The sequence below is a fragment of the Lissotriton helveticus genome, chromosome 10 (assembly GCF_964261635.1).
Source record: "Lissotriton helveticus chromosome 10, aLisHel1.1, whole genome shotgun sequence".
In the NCBI taxonomy this organism is placed as follows: Eukaryota; Metazoa; Chordata; class Amphibia; order Caudata; family Salamandridae; genus Lissotriton; species Lissotriton helveticus.
In genome coordinates, this window is record NC_136071.1 from 170983562 (window position 1) to 170999694 (window position 16133).

Here is a 16133-nt window from a genome sequence, read left to right on the forward strand (position 1 = left end):
GTTTTCTGTTTCTCAGCCTTGCTCTGCCAGCGCTGCTTCCTGTCAGGCTCTGACATGGCCCCTTCTGTACAGGCTCTCCGCCCCCTCTTCCTTTTCAAACACACTAAGCCTCCTTTATGCAGTACCATTCGAAAGCTTTGCGTTCTTTCTGTAGACTTGTATTTACTGTGCCCTGTCGACAGTCTTGTTGTTTTGTGCATACCAAGGCACGAGTAGTTCTGCAGAACAGTGTTACAGTGCTCGAAGTGGTCATGTGTTAGGTATCGGTTGCCGGTCAGAAGCAGAGAGCGGAGCCATGTGCCTGGCAGTGGTAAATATTGGTGAGAGGCCGGTCAGGAGGCGCAGCACAACAAAGGCCGGTCCGCCGTCTGCAGGCGTCCCCGTATGGCGAGGCACAGACCGGCCCTTTGTTTGGCCTCACGCTTCCTGCTGGGCTCCGAGAAAGCCCTGACATTGAAGGATGGGCCTCCCCCGCCTACCGCCCCGTCTGCATGCACTCGCCTTTTGTGGGAAGCGCTCCACGTCGCCGGCCCCCTCTCTCCTACGTCTCTCCGTGTCATGCGCGGGTTGTTTCTGCCCGGCTGGCCACCGTGTGTCACGCGGGTCTCTGGGGCGCGAGGGCCGGTGTTTGTAGTCAGTTTTTTAGGAGGATTGGGGCGACTTCGAGGCGCACACAGATTTCCCCTTCCTAACGTAGTGCGTTTTTTTCAGTTTTTTTGGGACGTGCAGTCTGAAGGGACTCTAATGGCCAAGTCGAGGGCGGAGAAAACGGCACCGCTGAGCAAACTCTTCTTGGCGGGGTCAGTGTTTTCCCTGTCACCGCAGAGCGCCAGTCTCTGACGACACAGAACCACACCGACCCAGCCCCCCTCACTCACGGGGGCGTAAACTTGAGCTTAATAAGGGTCTTACAGAAAGAAAAGGCCCTGTTCGTTGGACTTTTTTTTGTTATTTGTGCAGAGCCCACAGCTAAACTAAATGGGAGGGGGTTAGGGGGCTGGAAACAGTTGAGACTAAAGTTTGTTTTATGAAGGCAAATAGGTTGTAGAATTTGGGCGCACACGTTTATAAGCCATGCCGGAAATTAACTTTACTCTTGATCTACTGGCGACGTGCACATTTTCTTTCGGCCAAGTGAGCTGTAGTATGTCTATCAGAGACACATTGGGGGAAATCCAGATGGTTAGAGTGACTGATAATTATGCATTTATTCGAAAATGCAAGGCTTGGGTATTCAAGGGCGGCATGAAAAGCACAATGCAAATACCATATCAGTGCGACGCATCATAGGCACTAGGTGTCCAAAAGTAGTAACCCCTCCTCCATATCAGTTCCAGTAAAAACGAGAATTAATTGGATCCATTTTATATGTCCAGTATTAGTTAGTATTTCTGGTATATTCAATATCCCCTTTCCTCTCCGGACAAACATTTTGTATATATTGGTAGTTCGTCCCCAGGCAGATCTAGTGTTAAAAAACGTCCTTTATGCTTCCTATACGGAAAGCGCTGTAAAAATGCTCTAAGTCCAGTGAAGTGTTTTTTTTTCCAACACTGCACCACTTCAGCATTTGCGAAAGATTAAGCTATTGACATTGTAAATGACAATGCCATTTATTTATCTGTTTTCAAAACCAACACATAAATAAACAATTTGTCATTTACAATGACAATAGCTCTAACTTTGTCAAAGGCGAAACCGTTGCATTGTAAATGCTTGTTGGTAAATATAAACAATTACAAAGAAAGGAATAGTTTAATAAAAATTCCATTCAAACAGAAAAGATAGTGGTCTGTTTGTTGCTCAAAAATAACAAGAGCATAATGTCACACGGAGCCAGGTTCCTCTTTTTGTATTCAATTATAACCCTTAAAGCAGTGCGCTGCACCCAGCAACCCTTTTTAGGTTTCTCCTAGGCAGCGCATGCGCTGTCTTGACGAAAGATGCTGTATACACTTATAGTGGGAGAAGCTCCACCCACTTGCCGCCCATCTTTTTCATTGGCTTTCAGCATATATACTGCCTTATAATTGGAGTTTGTCTTAGTCCCGCCCCCTGACACCTATGTCGTCATTTTAATCCTTCCGAGGCTATCAGCCCCTTTACTGGAACACTGTTTGCTGCCCTGTGGTCCCCCCCGCCCCCTCCCGCAGTTCGCTGTTTTTTCGCCACCCCCTTATCCCCCCACTCTTGTTTGGGCATTCTTAAATGCGAAAACTCCCATTTGTAATGCAATACGTCTCGCGTAAATACGAGTCGTATTGCATTGCAAATGCTTGTTTTTAATGTGACCGATTTGGCCAGTCTAGTGGTAAACATGGGGGCTGTGTAAAGAATTGCAGGTGTAACTTATCATATCAGTGGTTCGTAACCTGTGTTCTGGGAACCGCTTGGGGTCCATGAACCTATTCAGAGGGTCTGCAACTGCTTAGAAAATTAAATAATATTAACAGATTACTAAAGTGCGTATAAATAAAGAAGAAATTGTAAAACTGAACATTTCACAACGTTCTGTAAATGTGAAGGGATTTGAAGTCTAAAATGTAAGTTAGTATCCTCAGATTGATTCGTTGGAGCAGTGCAAGTGCATGAAAGAGAATATATATAGGATGGGTGGCCTCAATCGAATTTAGAAAAACTTTAACCTCCCCATTAAAATTAAAATATGTAATAATTTGTGTATTTGTCTGATGAATGCTTGTTCCTGTACTTTTTGCGAATTAGCTTGCGGCCCAAACCATCAAACCTGCTCAAGGTGGTGTCCCCGACTTCCAAAAATGACTCCGTTTGGGACCCTTGATTCCAATAATGATTCAGTATGGGCCCCCGGGTTCCAGTTATGATTAAGTGGGGGTCCACGGAGTCAGAAGGTTAAGAACAACTGCATTAAATCTTAACATACGTCCAAAATGATGGTGTAACTCTAGACCTGTGCAACAAATGGAACACATATCTGAAAAATAAACTGATTCAAGAGAGGCATAGTTCAGTATTTATCCTTGGGAGAATTAATTCATTTACAGGCATCCTTAATGCCAAATCTTTTGGAGATACAAGAAGAGACACAGGTGTGATGAGTGAGATTGTCAGCAGTAGTATTCTGATTGAGAGAGGTAAGCAAGCATTATGCTTCAGAAAAGAAAATTAGTTATTACAGCATAATAATATGACACCTCATGTTTTCGTTAGAAGTTAAAAAAGAAGCTCTGTCTTTATAGAAAATGTTTTGAAACCAGGCCTTTGGTGTAGTCCGTGTCTATGCAAATCACCGCATAACTGACAGTAGCTAGTTATCTAGATCTAAGTGGCTTATCAGCTTCCATTTATCTCGTGTTCAATTACAGAGATCTATTCAACATGACTTCTTGGGAAATATAACATGCTGTTGAAAAGTTTCAATAGGCAAAGCCAAAAAAACAAAACAATTGCTGAAGCATTATATACTTTGTTGAAAAATGCCAAATGACATCAATTTCTGTGAAAACTGGGAACCAAAAATAAGCAAAACTGTCAACATCATAAACATCAAATAAATGTTGTGTATAAAATCAAACCTAGTAAACAGAATGTTTGTGAGCTTCAATCTAAACATTGTTCCCAGATTGCTCTAAGTATGCAGGGCATTATGTTTTTGGCTCTGACAAAAACATGGCGGTCAGATCTGCGGAGTGCAGATCGTGGGGACATTGCACTTACAAACAATGTGAAGGCAGACACACTGGTAGCTTCTAAGTCACACATTGCATACAGGTTCAGTCTGTACTTTAGCAGCCCCAGCGAGATGCCAGATACAGTTAGCACCTTTTACAATTAATGACCCCAAAACACTCCACGTGGCTCTTTTAGAAAGAATTAAGGATCATATTATCAAGGGGGGCGATAGGAAATTATCGCCGCTTTAGGCTAAAACGGCCGCTAAGCGGCGATAATTCTATCGCCCTATTAGCAAGCTGTCGCTAACAGCAGTTAGCGACAGCTTGTAGGCGATAGCGAGCGGTTTGGGGCCCGCTTTGCATGTAAGCGATATTTATCGCTAATGACATGCAAAGTGGGCGTACCCAACCTGTTAGCGACTGAAAGCAGTCGCTAACATAGCTATCGCCTATTACCAACACAGGCGTAGCGATGGAAATATTCACGCTAAGCGCGAATATCTCCAAAAACTAACGCCTGCTCAGACCAGTTCTTAGCCATTATATCCAATGGGAGGTGGATATAATGGCTAAGACCCTGTTAGTGATAATGCGTGAATATCGCTGTATTCTCAGAGATATTCACGGATTTTGCCGCTATCGCTGGGAATTTTATCGCTTTTGAGATAAACGTTGCTAATAGCACGTTATCTCAGCGATAAAATCCGGTGATGCGCAGCGATAAAAAAAATTGCCCCTAAGCCTACTTAGCGATAAATATCGCTATTTGTTGATAATATGCCCCTCATTGCCCTCATTTAAAACTGCATTTTTGGATGAACTGGATTGGGAACTCGAAAGCCTACCTGATAGCTTGCGCGTGAACTTTGCATTCCCTGTAGCCTCAAAGCCAAGTGTAAGCATTTTCCCAGCACTGAAACTGACATTTTCCACCCCCTCCCTAGGAGCTGATCACAGTTTAATGTGTGTAGAGGCAATGTCACCATGATGATGGTGCTCTAGGTGGCCTCCTCTTGCCTTGTCCTAGAACAACTCCTACTCGCATCTGAAGAAGCTCACGATAACCTCCCACATCGCTCTCATTAGAGTTCATCTCTGCGGGGAACATCCATTACAACCCGGGTTTTACACCGCAGTGCCATTACAACAAGGGTTTTACAACGCAAGTCGTTACCACGACTTGCCCTGGAGGGCGCTCTAGACTAAGGAATAGTAATTTACTATTCCAACACCTTCCCTACTGTACGTAGGCTGGTGCTGGAATAGTAAATCTTACTATTCCTAAGTCCAGCAACCTACAGCGCAAGTCGTGGTAAAGATTTGCGTTGTAAAACCAGCGTTGTAATGGTACTGAGGTGTAAAACCCGCGTTGTACCGTCATACATCCATCTCTGCTATCCTGTGTCTGCACGGTTCCTGCATGCACATAAAATGGCGCCTCTTTCATACACATGGACTTCTCCAAGATTCCATCTGCCTCTTCCAATTGTCAGAGTCTTGTAACCAGAAGTCCTCTCGACCACAGTACATATGGTTCCATCAAACAGCACTACAGGCCTTTAATCCTGCACTTTCTGTGTTGTACAACACCATAAATTGCAACTCTTCATTCGTAACCATCTCCTCCTTCTCCCCAGGACTTAGTTCAACCACATCAATGGTGTATTTGCGTTCCGGCTGCTGGAGCATCTGCTGCTGCTTAGGATTTCCCATTTGAAATAAGGCTATGTGGTCACAGAGTTTTCATAACCACAGCACAGTTGGTGAACATATTGCATTACATTATGCTTTTTACTGCCTACTTTTGCTGTCCAGCCTAAAGGTCTCTTTTTTCAGCTAAGCCCACCACAAACCACAAACGCAAATATAGTAGACCAGAGCGATGTTCTCCAACTGCATGACAGTAGTCCAGAAATAGAGTCCAGAAATAGACTGGCCAGGCCTGAAAGACTGAGGAGGCCACTGCCTCCAAAAAGAAGAGGCCAGAGAAAAGCAGAGTAAGGTTCATCGCCCCTTGTTCGGAGCCACTGGCCTGATGCTGATAATCCTGTTCCCTATCAGCTAGGTAACAAATGTGCCATTCAGTTTAGCCATTTTAGTAACTATTGTGTGGGAGTTTTAAGTTTGCTTTTCCTAATACAAGAATGAGCCTACAAGCCCCAGATGTGCTACTGGGTATAAAAGTAAGAACTGGCCAAAGATTTAAGTAGTGTGACAACTTCCCAAAATCCAGCAGTACATGCAAAAAGGGTCATTTTGGAGATGAAGGTGTTTCCACTGCTGGGCTTTCACACAACCTCATGCGTTCTATTAACTGCAGTTTTCCTTTGCTTCTACTTATGCAAATAAACTGAGGTACCTGAAAAAACTGGCACATTGGGGGAGAGGATGTGATCCGTCGCGGCTAGATTGCCGACTTTGGTTCTAGAAACTAAGGTTCAACCCAAGGTTCAACCCTCGGGGTCACATCCACATCCTGTGATTCTGGGCAAATCACTTAGGGCCAGATGTAGGAAGGCTATTACCGGTCGGTAACGGGCGAAATTAACGAATTTCGGCCGTTACCGACCGGTAATAGGCTTTTCTGGTGTAGGGGCTGAAAATAAGGATTCGGTAATTTACCGAATCGGTAATTTAAGGAATCGGTAAATTACCGATTTCTTAAATACCGATTTGGTAAATTACCGAATTCCTAATGTAGGGAGCACTTAAATGAGTGCTTATCCCATGTTAGGATTCGTTATTTACCACCAACTACAAGTTAGTGGTAAATAACGAAAAAAAACATAAAGCAATTTTATGCAAATTGCTTCAGTGCCATGTTGCAGACATGCATGTTTGTCTGCAACATGTGCACCCATACACAATTGAGGGGTGCAACATGGTGTCAAAGTATCACCCTGCCACCCTTCAATGTTTTCCCCCTTTTACCGAATCGGTATTTACCGATTCGGTAATTGACATTAATTCCTGTGGGCCTCCAGGCCCATATGAATGAATGGCAATTACCGAATCGGTAAATACTGAATTTTACAGATTCGGTAAAATTTACCGAAAAATTACCTACATACTATTTACCTATTCTTAAATACCGAATCGGTATGATTCGGTAATTAAGAATAGGTAAATAGTATTTACCTACACCTGGCCCTAAATCTCCCCATGCCTGAATGAGTCCTTGTTTAACGTAACCGGCGCTCATGTAAAGCGCAACAATACCTTTGGGTAGAGTTTGCGCTATATAAAATCTGCATTAAAAAATGTTTTAAACATAAAAGGAAAGCCCAGGGTTGGAAACATGGGGCCCAATTCCCAAAGGTTATGCACACCTAGGGGCATATTTACTAAACGTTCATGCAACGCTCGCCCGAAAGCAACAAGATATATGATGCTTTTCATCTTTCAACCTGCGCGGGCGCACTTGAGGCTGCTTAGCAATAACGCAGGTACCGTTGCACCGTGGTACAAGGATGACTGCCTCACGAGCAGGATTGTTTTGTGCAGGATTGCATACTTTAATGCACAACATCAATTCTAAGGGGCAATATCCTCTTTCTATGAGTATTGCAGGATGACAATTAGAAAGAGAAAGTAATGAGGGAAAATAAACGTGTTTCTCCTCGTTACGGCATGGTCGGTGGCGTTTCATTTGGGCGCAATACCAGGTTAAGCTCTGTATTGCCTTGCATCGCTTTACATGACGCAAGGAGAATGCAAAGGCTTAGTAAATCTGGACCCTGAGTTTACAATAGGTGCATTACACAAGCAGTTTGCATTTTGAAATTCCCATCTTGCTTCACAGAAGCAGAATTAATTTTGAAGAGCAAAGTATACATATGATAGAGGAAAATCCAGAGAATTTCTAGAATTGTAAATATGAAGGAATAGGCAAGAGGGTGCTACATTGGAAGGGGAGATGCTGCAAAATGCCGTGAACATATTCAAACTCTAAAGTTTGAGGTTATTCACTAACAGCCTGATTCATCAAGCTGATTTGCGCTCGCAAAGGGCCAGATTCTGAGAATCTGGCCCTTTGCGAGTGCGATTTTTGCATTTGGGATTCATCATCCCAAATGCAAAAATCGCTATTACCGAAATCGCATATTTGCGAGGAATTGGATTTAAGGAATCTCTAATAGAGATTCCTTAAATGCAATTCATCAACCAATTAGAAATTGCGAAATCGCAATATTTGGTCGCAATTTACCACCAAGTTTGACTTGGTGGTAAATTGCGAAAATAGTGTAAAAAGCACTTTAGTGCATTTTTTTCTTTTGCATGTTACACACACACGTCCTTTGGACATGTGTGTGCGCAACACCTGTTCAAATGTGCATTTAAGGGGTGCTACAGGGTGTCCTTTGGACACCCCTGGCACCCTTCAAATCGCTATCTTATTTGCGAGTAGCAAATTGCTACTCGCAAATAAGGAATACTCCCCATTCATTCCTATGGGCCTTTTGGCCCATAGGAATGAATGGGGAGTTTTTCCTTATTTGCGATTAGCAATTTGCTACTCGCAAATAAGGAATGTGTAGGAATCGCTATTTATTTAGCAATTCCTACATGAATACCGTTTTGCAAGTCCTTAATAGCGATTCGCTATGAATCGCTATTAGGGGCTCGCAAAACGGCCCGTTGATGAATCAGGCTGTTAGTGTACTTCTAATTGTCTACCCCGGAAAGGCACACAAAAATACAAAAGCAGGAATACGCAAGTGCACCTCCTGGTAAGGAAACAGCCTTGGATTCCATGGGGCTGTAGCAGAATGGACTTCGATACAGGAAAGTTATTGATGCAGCGGAGAAAAATATATAAAATGTACTAATGCAGATTTTCCACATAGCGACAGCTATAGGAGCCGGGGGCACAAACAATGATGAATGTTCTTTTGGCAATGTGCTACATTATTTTGCCACTGCGTTTGATATCTGGCACATCATGATGCAACTCACAAATGCCGCCTTCCATCTAGCTATCTTGAGGATGAGAATAAACTGTGCCTCATGAATATTGATTAGGCAGGATTTGTGCAAATCCTTGCAAATGGCTTTTTTGCACTGATGGATATGTGCACTTTGGCGCAAAAAAGTGCCCCTGTCTCATCGCAGTGGGGAGATGTAGCCTAATGGCCAGAGTGGCTGTCTTTAAAACTAGGGAACCAGTGGGAATATTTACTAAACTTTCAGGCAATGAAGAGCCACAAGCAACGCAGCTGTGCTGCGCTGTATGAAAGTGAGAGAGTTGAACAGAAGATATCATACTAATATATGAAGCTCTTCTGTTCTCCTCCCTGCGCTGGTGCCCTTGAGGCTGTCTAGCGCCAACGCAAGGACCCTTGCACCTGTGTGCAAGTATGCCTGTGTTATATGCAGGATTGTTTTTGAGCAGGAAAGAATACCTTCCCGCACAAATACAATCCTAAGAGGCAATTTACTCTTTACATGCATAGAAAGAGAAAGTAATGTTGAAATAAACACCATGGTGGGATTGAGTTCCATTTTGGCGCAATCCCAGAATTACTGATTTTACTAAATCTGGGATTACGTCAAATTCCATGGGTGGGTGGAGGCACGGCCATGCTCCACCCATGGACCACCTTTTTTACTACAAAATGTAATGCAATGCAGCGTAAGGTGCTGCTTGCGTTATATATTTTTTTTACAAAGTCACGCAGGGCATGCAAATCGCCCCTTGAGTGGTTTTATAAAGCTTACTTTGTGGTGTCTTGTGTCACCTTGTGTGATGCAAGGACAACGCAAAGGCTTAGAAAATCTGGGCCCAGGTTCGAGTCTGGCGTCGGCTCAACATCCTGTGATCACTGTCAAATCATTAAGGGCCAGATGTAGGTAAATTCAATTTAGCGAGTCCTTAATAGCGATTTTTACCGAATCACTATTAAGGACTCGCTAAATTGAATGTAGGTAGGAATCGCTAAAATATTAGCGATTCCTTAATATTCCTTAATAACGAATCGCTAATTCAGATTCGTTAATAAGGAATACCTAGCCATTCATTCCTATGGGCTAGGAGGCCCATAGGAATGAATGGGAAGATATTCATTATTTGCGATTCGGTATTAAAGAATCGCAAATAGCGGGAGCTATTTCAAGGGTGCCAGGGTGTCAAAAGGACTCCCTGTTGCACCCCTGATATGTGCATGTGTGCACAAGTGGCGCACATACATGCCCTAAGGGCATGGATGCGTGCCACATGGCACTTTAAAAAAAGCAAAAAAGTGATTTTTTTAACCACATCGATGCTGGTGACGGAACCACTCCGTCACCAGCCACGGACCCGCTGTGCTGGTGACGGAATGGTTCTGCCACGGCTCGGCCGCCGTGCCTTCGCGGCATCAATTTCACGCCTGCGCGGCGCGTTCTATTAAGGGGGCGGGGCCGTGACGGAACCATTCCGTCACAAGCACAGCGCGCCCGTGGCTTGTGACGGAGTGATTCCGTCACGAGCATGACGGCGCCACGCGCCCCCCCAGCGCTGCAGCGGAATTACCACCGCGGGCAAGGGGTTAAAGGAAATCCCTAATTACCCCCAGCTTGAAGTTGGTGGTAATTAGCGATTCCTTAAGGCTGAAGTGCACTTTTTTTGTGCTACTTACATTGCATTTAAGGAATCGCAATTTCCGATTCCTTAAATGCAATTTCAAAATAAGGAATCGCAATTTTGCGATTCCTTATTTTGCAAGTAGGTTTAAACTCACCTACATTGCTCTCAGGCAAATACCGGTCGGTAACGCAGAAATTCTACAAATTTCTGCGATTTCTACGTTACCGTTCGGTATTTGGCCACCTACATCTGGCCCTTAAGCTCCTGTACCTATAAAAAAAAAGGCGCAAAAAGAGAGTGCAGCGATGCAATTGGGCCAATGAGAAATCTCGCGATATCAAGATTCTGAGTTTTGAGGAAGCACAGACAGCGCATAATGGAAGGAAATCTATGGGGCCGAGGGGGGCTGAGGTGAAAGGTTCTTTCCAGAGAAAGAAGTTCACACTGGATGCTTGTGACTTGAAGAGAAGTATGTGGAAAAAAAGTGCGACCGTTAAAAGCCCAAAGACGTCCACGCCCTGCAGCAGACACAGGCCCGCTCTACTGCAAGCACACTGCCAGCACTGTTGAAACGCACCCGATGCGGCCTATTTAAAGCGGGAAACGTTTAACCTGCGCCAGCGCGGCCGGGACGCCCCTCACGCGGAAGTGCGCTGCCATCTGCCATGAATAGTTTCATTATTTATGAGGACAGCCGTTTACTGTGCAGCAAATTCCTGACAATTCCCCAAACCACCGCAAAACTTCCAGCCGCCCCATCCCGGTCCCCTCAGTGAAACCCTCGGCACCGCATGGAATGAACTCGTCACGGGGCCAGGGTGGGTCTGCCGTGAATTTTTCCACAGACTTCGCTGCCGTCAGCACTGCTGGGCGGCGGTTACACGCTCTTTCTAGATTGTAGCATAACACCGGCAATGAAAGGGGCAATTACTGACTTTTGGCACAACGCGACGCTGACAGTGCTTAATTTTTTTTAAAAAATTACAAAATAAGAGTCTGTATCCAAAGTCGGTCTCGGAAGCCTGCGGCCAGGAGGGGTGCCGAGTACCAAGGTTGTGTGTGCAGTCTTGAGTCCACCTCATGCTGCCTCCCACCAGACACACCTATCTCGCTCTTTCAGGCTCTCCTTTGTTTTTCTGTCTCTTTGCTCTGGATCTTTGTTACTAAGTTGGCGATAAATAAGAGCTGGTTCCAAGAGGTGGTTGAGTCACTAGAAGCCTAAAGCTTGGCCTTGGCACAGCTCGAGGTCCTGTTGGAAACTCGAGCCCATAGCAAGCTGAACTTTCGTTTGGCTTCTGCCTCCCTCCCTTTACTTTGGTTGTGGTGCTGCCTGTGGAACTCGGGAACAACCAGGTTTGAGTCTCGGCGTCGGCTCAACATCCTGTAATTCTGGTTAAATCACTTAGGGCCATATGTATCAAGCAAATTCGCATTCGCAAAGGCCGAAATTCGCAGAATGCGAATTTGCTAAATCGTATGTATAAAGCAAAATCTGGTGCAAAACAAGGAATCGCAAAATTTGCGATTCCTTATTTTGCAATTGCATTTAAGGAATCGCAAATTTTGCGATTCCTCAAATGCAATGTATGAAGCAACATTTTTTTGCAAAATGTCCTTAAGGAATCGCAAATTAACACCAACTTATAGTTGGTGGTAAGTTGCGAATCCCTTGAAAAATGCAAATTTTTTGCATTTTTGAAAGTGCCATGTGACGCACATACATTCCCTGAGGCCACATGTGCACTCATGCATATTTCAGGGGTGCAACAGGGTGTGTCCTTTGGACACCCCTGCACCCTTGAAATTATTCTCAATGTGCGATTAGCAAATTGCGAATTGCAAATTGAGAATAACTTCCCATTCATTCCTATGGGCCTCCTGGCCCATAGAAATGAATGGGAAAGTATTCCTTAATTGCGATTCGCAATTTGCTAATCCCAATTAAGGAATTTTAAGAAATCGCATAAAAATGCGATTTTGTACATACATACCTATTTGCGATTCTCAAATAGCGATTTCTTAAAAATCGCTATTTGAGAATCGCAAATCAGTTTGATGATACATATGGCCCTATCTCCCCCATGCCTATAAACGATGCACGCGAGTGACCCTGTATAATGTAACTGGTGCTCATGTAAAGCGCTCCATTACCTCCCTGTCAAGTTCTTGCTGTATTCCCCTCCCCTCAGGGCATGTATGTGCGCCACATGTGCACTCATGCATATTTCAGGGGTGCAACAGGGTGTGTCCTTTGGACACCCCTGCACCCTTGAAATTATTCTCAATGTGCGATTAGCAAATTGCGAATTGCAAATTGAGAATAACTTCCCATTCATTCATATGGGCCTCCTGGCCCATAGAAATGAATGGGAAAGTATTCCTTAATTGCGATTCGCAATTTGCGAATCGCAATTAAGGAATTTTAAGAAATCGCAAAAAAATGCCATTTTGTACATACATACCTATTTGCGATTCTCAAATAGCGATTTCTTAAAAATCGCTATTTGAGAATCGCAAATCAGGTTGATGATACATATGGCCCTATCTCCCCCATGCCTATAAACGATGCACGCGAATGACCCTGTATAATGGAACTGGTGCTCATGTAAAGCGCTCCATTACCTTCCTGTCAAGTTCTTGCTGTATTTTAAAAACTGAAGGAGAATGGACTAAGAGGTCAAAACAAATCTTTTACATAAGGAAAGACAGACAGACAAATAGTTACCCATTTACTAGCTGATTTGTACAACGTGAAACCAGAAAGCTTGTGTAAATTGCATCTTCCCCGCTTAAAATTGTGTGATCTTATGCAAATATTTTATTTCACCAAAACTCTTTTTTCTTCATTGTCGTGTATGGAAGCACTTTCGAATATGAGAGTTCAGACTGCCTGTTGTACTTTTAATCAGTTCTTCTCAGGGCACTGCTATAATGTGCCCTATTAATGTCGAAGCTTCCACAAATTAAAGAAATGGTCTCTTTCCCAGCTTTGAAGAAACCACTAGTTTTATGTGGTTTGCTGTATGATTTACATAGTATATATTGTCAAGACTCAGCATGTGAACAGGCTAAAAGATCCGAGCCAGACCCTTGGCTCGGCTCTCCCTGTTAACTTGGCATCGCACACATCTACCGGTCCTCAAAGCTTGATGCTGGTGGGTCACAACTGCAACCGTGGCTCAAATCAAGCACTGGTGCTGCAACAAAAGAGTTTTTCTCTCCCCAGGCACTACCGTGCCATCACAGTACAAGGGGGAGTGCATTCTGTCTAGCATCGGTTATGTAATGGAATGGAAGCCTTCCAGTACAAAATTCAATGCATTGACTTAGTTTAACAGTTTTCCCACTTTGTATGGTGCTGCACAGGGCAGCACAAATGCAAAGTTGAACTTGCTGCATTGTTACGCCTATCTCTAAGAGGCATCATTTTCGGTACAAGTCCCTATTTACAAATGTTAACACTTAGGATTTGCGTCAAAACCCATGGGTGGCAGCCTGTGATCGCCCATGAACCACCCAAGGAATACCCTTTGAAGGAAAGTAGTGAAAAGTAGGTCAAGCACTACTTTACATTATTCTTAGGCATCCTTCCAACGCAAGCCATGATTTGCACTGGAAAGTAATCCCAACACAACACTTTGCCCCGGCATCAATTTTGTGACGCAAACCTGGTGCAAAGTGTTAGTAAATTTCTTCAAATATGAGGATTTGAGTGGTGTATACATGTTCCTTCCAGATTCTAGCATAACACTGGCAAGGGAATGCAGATTTCTTCAGTGGTTACATGTTCCTTCTGGATTTGTCTGTGTATACATTATAGTTTACCACAGCAGAACACCGAGAGCACGAAAATGAGGTGGTTAGAGAAGTGTTGACGCACACCTCTAATCCGTGTGTATAACAATCCAATATGAGTAAATATCCATTAAGCTAACAGTTTCTTTTGTGCTCAGCAGGTAGGGAAAGCAGCCACTCCCACATGCTCACCAGGTTGGAAATAACGTTTTGGTAAGTTTTTTAAACAGGTTGCTACCACTCCCCTCCATAAATAACAAGTCTCTCAGTAGTCCTTGATTCAGTTCTTTTATTTTTTCTGTGCTTTCAGTCAGTACAGTTCTAGACATCTAAATCGTATTTTGTCAAATTGGGTGTTATCATATGACTCTGTCATGGCTTGGGAAAACATTTACAAATAATATAATCAGTCTTATACTGATGTAGTCTTCAGTCATTGTGTAACTTTTCCACCAAAATGCAGGTGAACCCAAATCTCATTTAATTGAAAGTTTTTTAGAAGGTACTGTAAATTATCGATTTTACGCTAGACAGCACTTGGGACAGCGGCTGTTATAATACCAGGAAATATGCGTATAATTCACAGTACCTTTTAAGAATACTTTCAAGAAAATAAAATTGGATGCACGTGCGTTTTAATGGAAGGATTACAAAACCATTGAACTCTGCATCAATAAAAGACTGATTATATTATTTGCATATGCTTAACCTAGCCCTAACAAAGTCATACGGTAACACCCAATTTGACGAGACACGTGCCCTTGGAGATAAGCACTTATCAAAAGTAGGGTCTGTCCTCAGGGACCCATCTCTGAGAGCTTATCAAGTAGGATACTGTGAGAGATGGTGTCAAAGGCAACCACAAGCTCTAACAGTGTGAGGGCTGCCTGCATCACACCCCGGATCTAAAATGTACCTTATCATGTCCACCACTGGTGTCAAAGCTGACTCCGTACTATGCATAGCTCTGAAACCAAATTGACTGGTCTCCAAGATCTTATTGGGTTGAAAGAATATGGAGAGAATGCCATTAACATGTTTCTCCAGCATCTTAACTGGATCTGTCAGTAGGTTAAAGGTGGAAAACTTGGAAGAATGGCTGGTTCGGCTGTTGTTTTGTTTCATAATGGGCTGATGATTGCATGCTTCCAACTCAACGCAACTGAAGTCGATCTTAGAGTAGTGCTGTACAAGTCAGTCAGAATTTGTACCAAAGAAGTTGTGTCTAAGTGTAACATCTTAACAGGGCAGGGTTCCTCCAGGGATCCTGATTTCACTGAGAGCAATAATCCAAGGGTTGCCTGCGGAGTAAAAGAGTTTACAGTTCAGAACATCTCCGTAGTCGAATTTCGTGGATTCTAAGAATCGTCCAGTTAAATACTCTCTTTTTGCGACATGGATCTGTTTTTGTTTACTATGAAATTCCTTCAGCTGTCAATCTTTTTTATCTCAGAAGCCTAATCTTTATATCACTTTCTTATATGTGGCAATGATTTTTGCAGAATGTCATTAGGAAGGATGGAAGTTTTAGGAAAGTATAATCAGGGTGTCAGGTACCGACAATCAAATATATTTGAGAGAAAGCTTCACCATTCCTGCTGCACGCCTCCGCCCTCTTCCTTTTTTTTGAACGCCCTGATACAGACAATGGTTACGATGGAGATTTCAAGGGAGTATGTGACATTTGCCCCTGGAATCCCAGGGCGACACCTACTAGTGCACTGTTCAAAAGTGCCAAATGCTCCAGTAAGGTTCTTGACTTGCTTGGGGTAGCGAGAGCAAGCAGAGAAGGCAAGGCTTATCCAGGGTTCATTAATGGGTTAGGAAACCACTTACAGTACCACATAATGAGGTAAAATTAAATGCACTATAATATCCACTGATGGCCAAACAATAGCAGAAAACGGATACCTATTTATATACTCTATGACCTGTTAGGACAGTAAAATGATGATCAACAAACCATACTTATGAAATCTGAGATATAACCCCAAATGTTATCACAGTGTTACCACCCCAATCATGACCAATGCTATACACTCGTGTTTACTCTTCTGTCCTGTGCTAGGAGATGGTGAGGGGTAGTCTTATTTGTGTTTCACACTTTTGGACTTTTTAGA

The 16133-nt window shown here is 43.4% G+C and overlaps 1 protein-coding gene across 1 annotated transcript in view; it reads right to left on the reverse strand.

Moving 5' to 3' along the window:
• The window catches only part of RADIL (Rap associating with DIL domain), a 444288-nt gene that overhangs the window by 55219 nt on the left and 372936 nt on the right, over positions 1-16133 (reverse strand). The gene's annotated exons all lie outside the window — the stretch shown is intronic.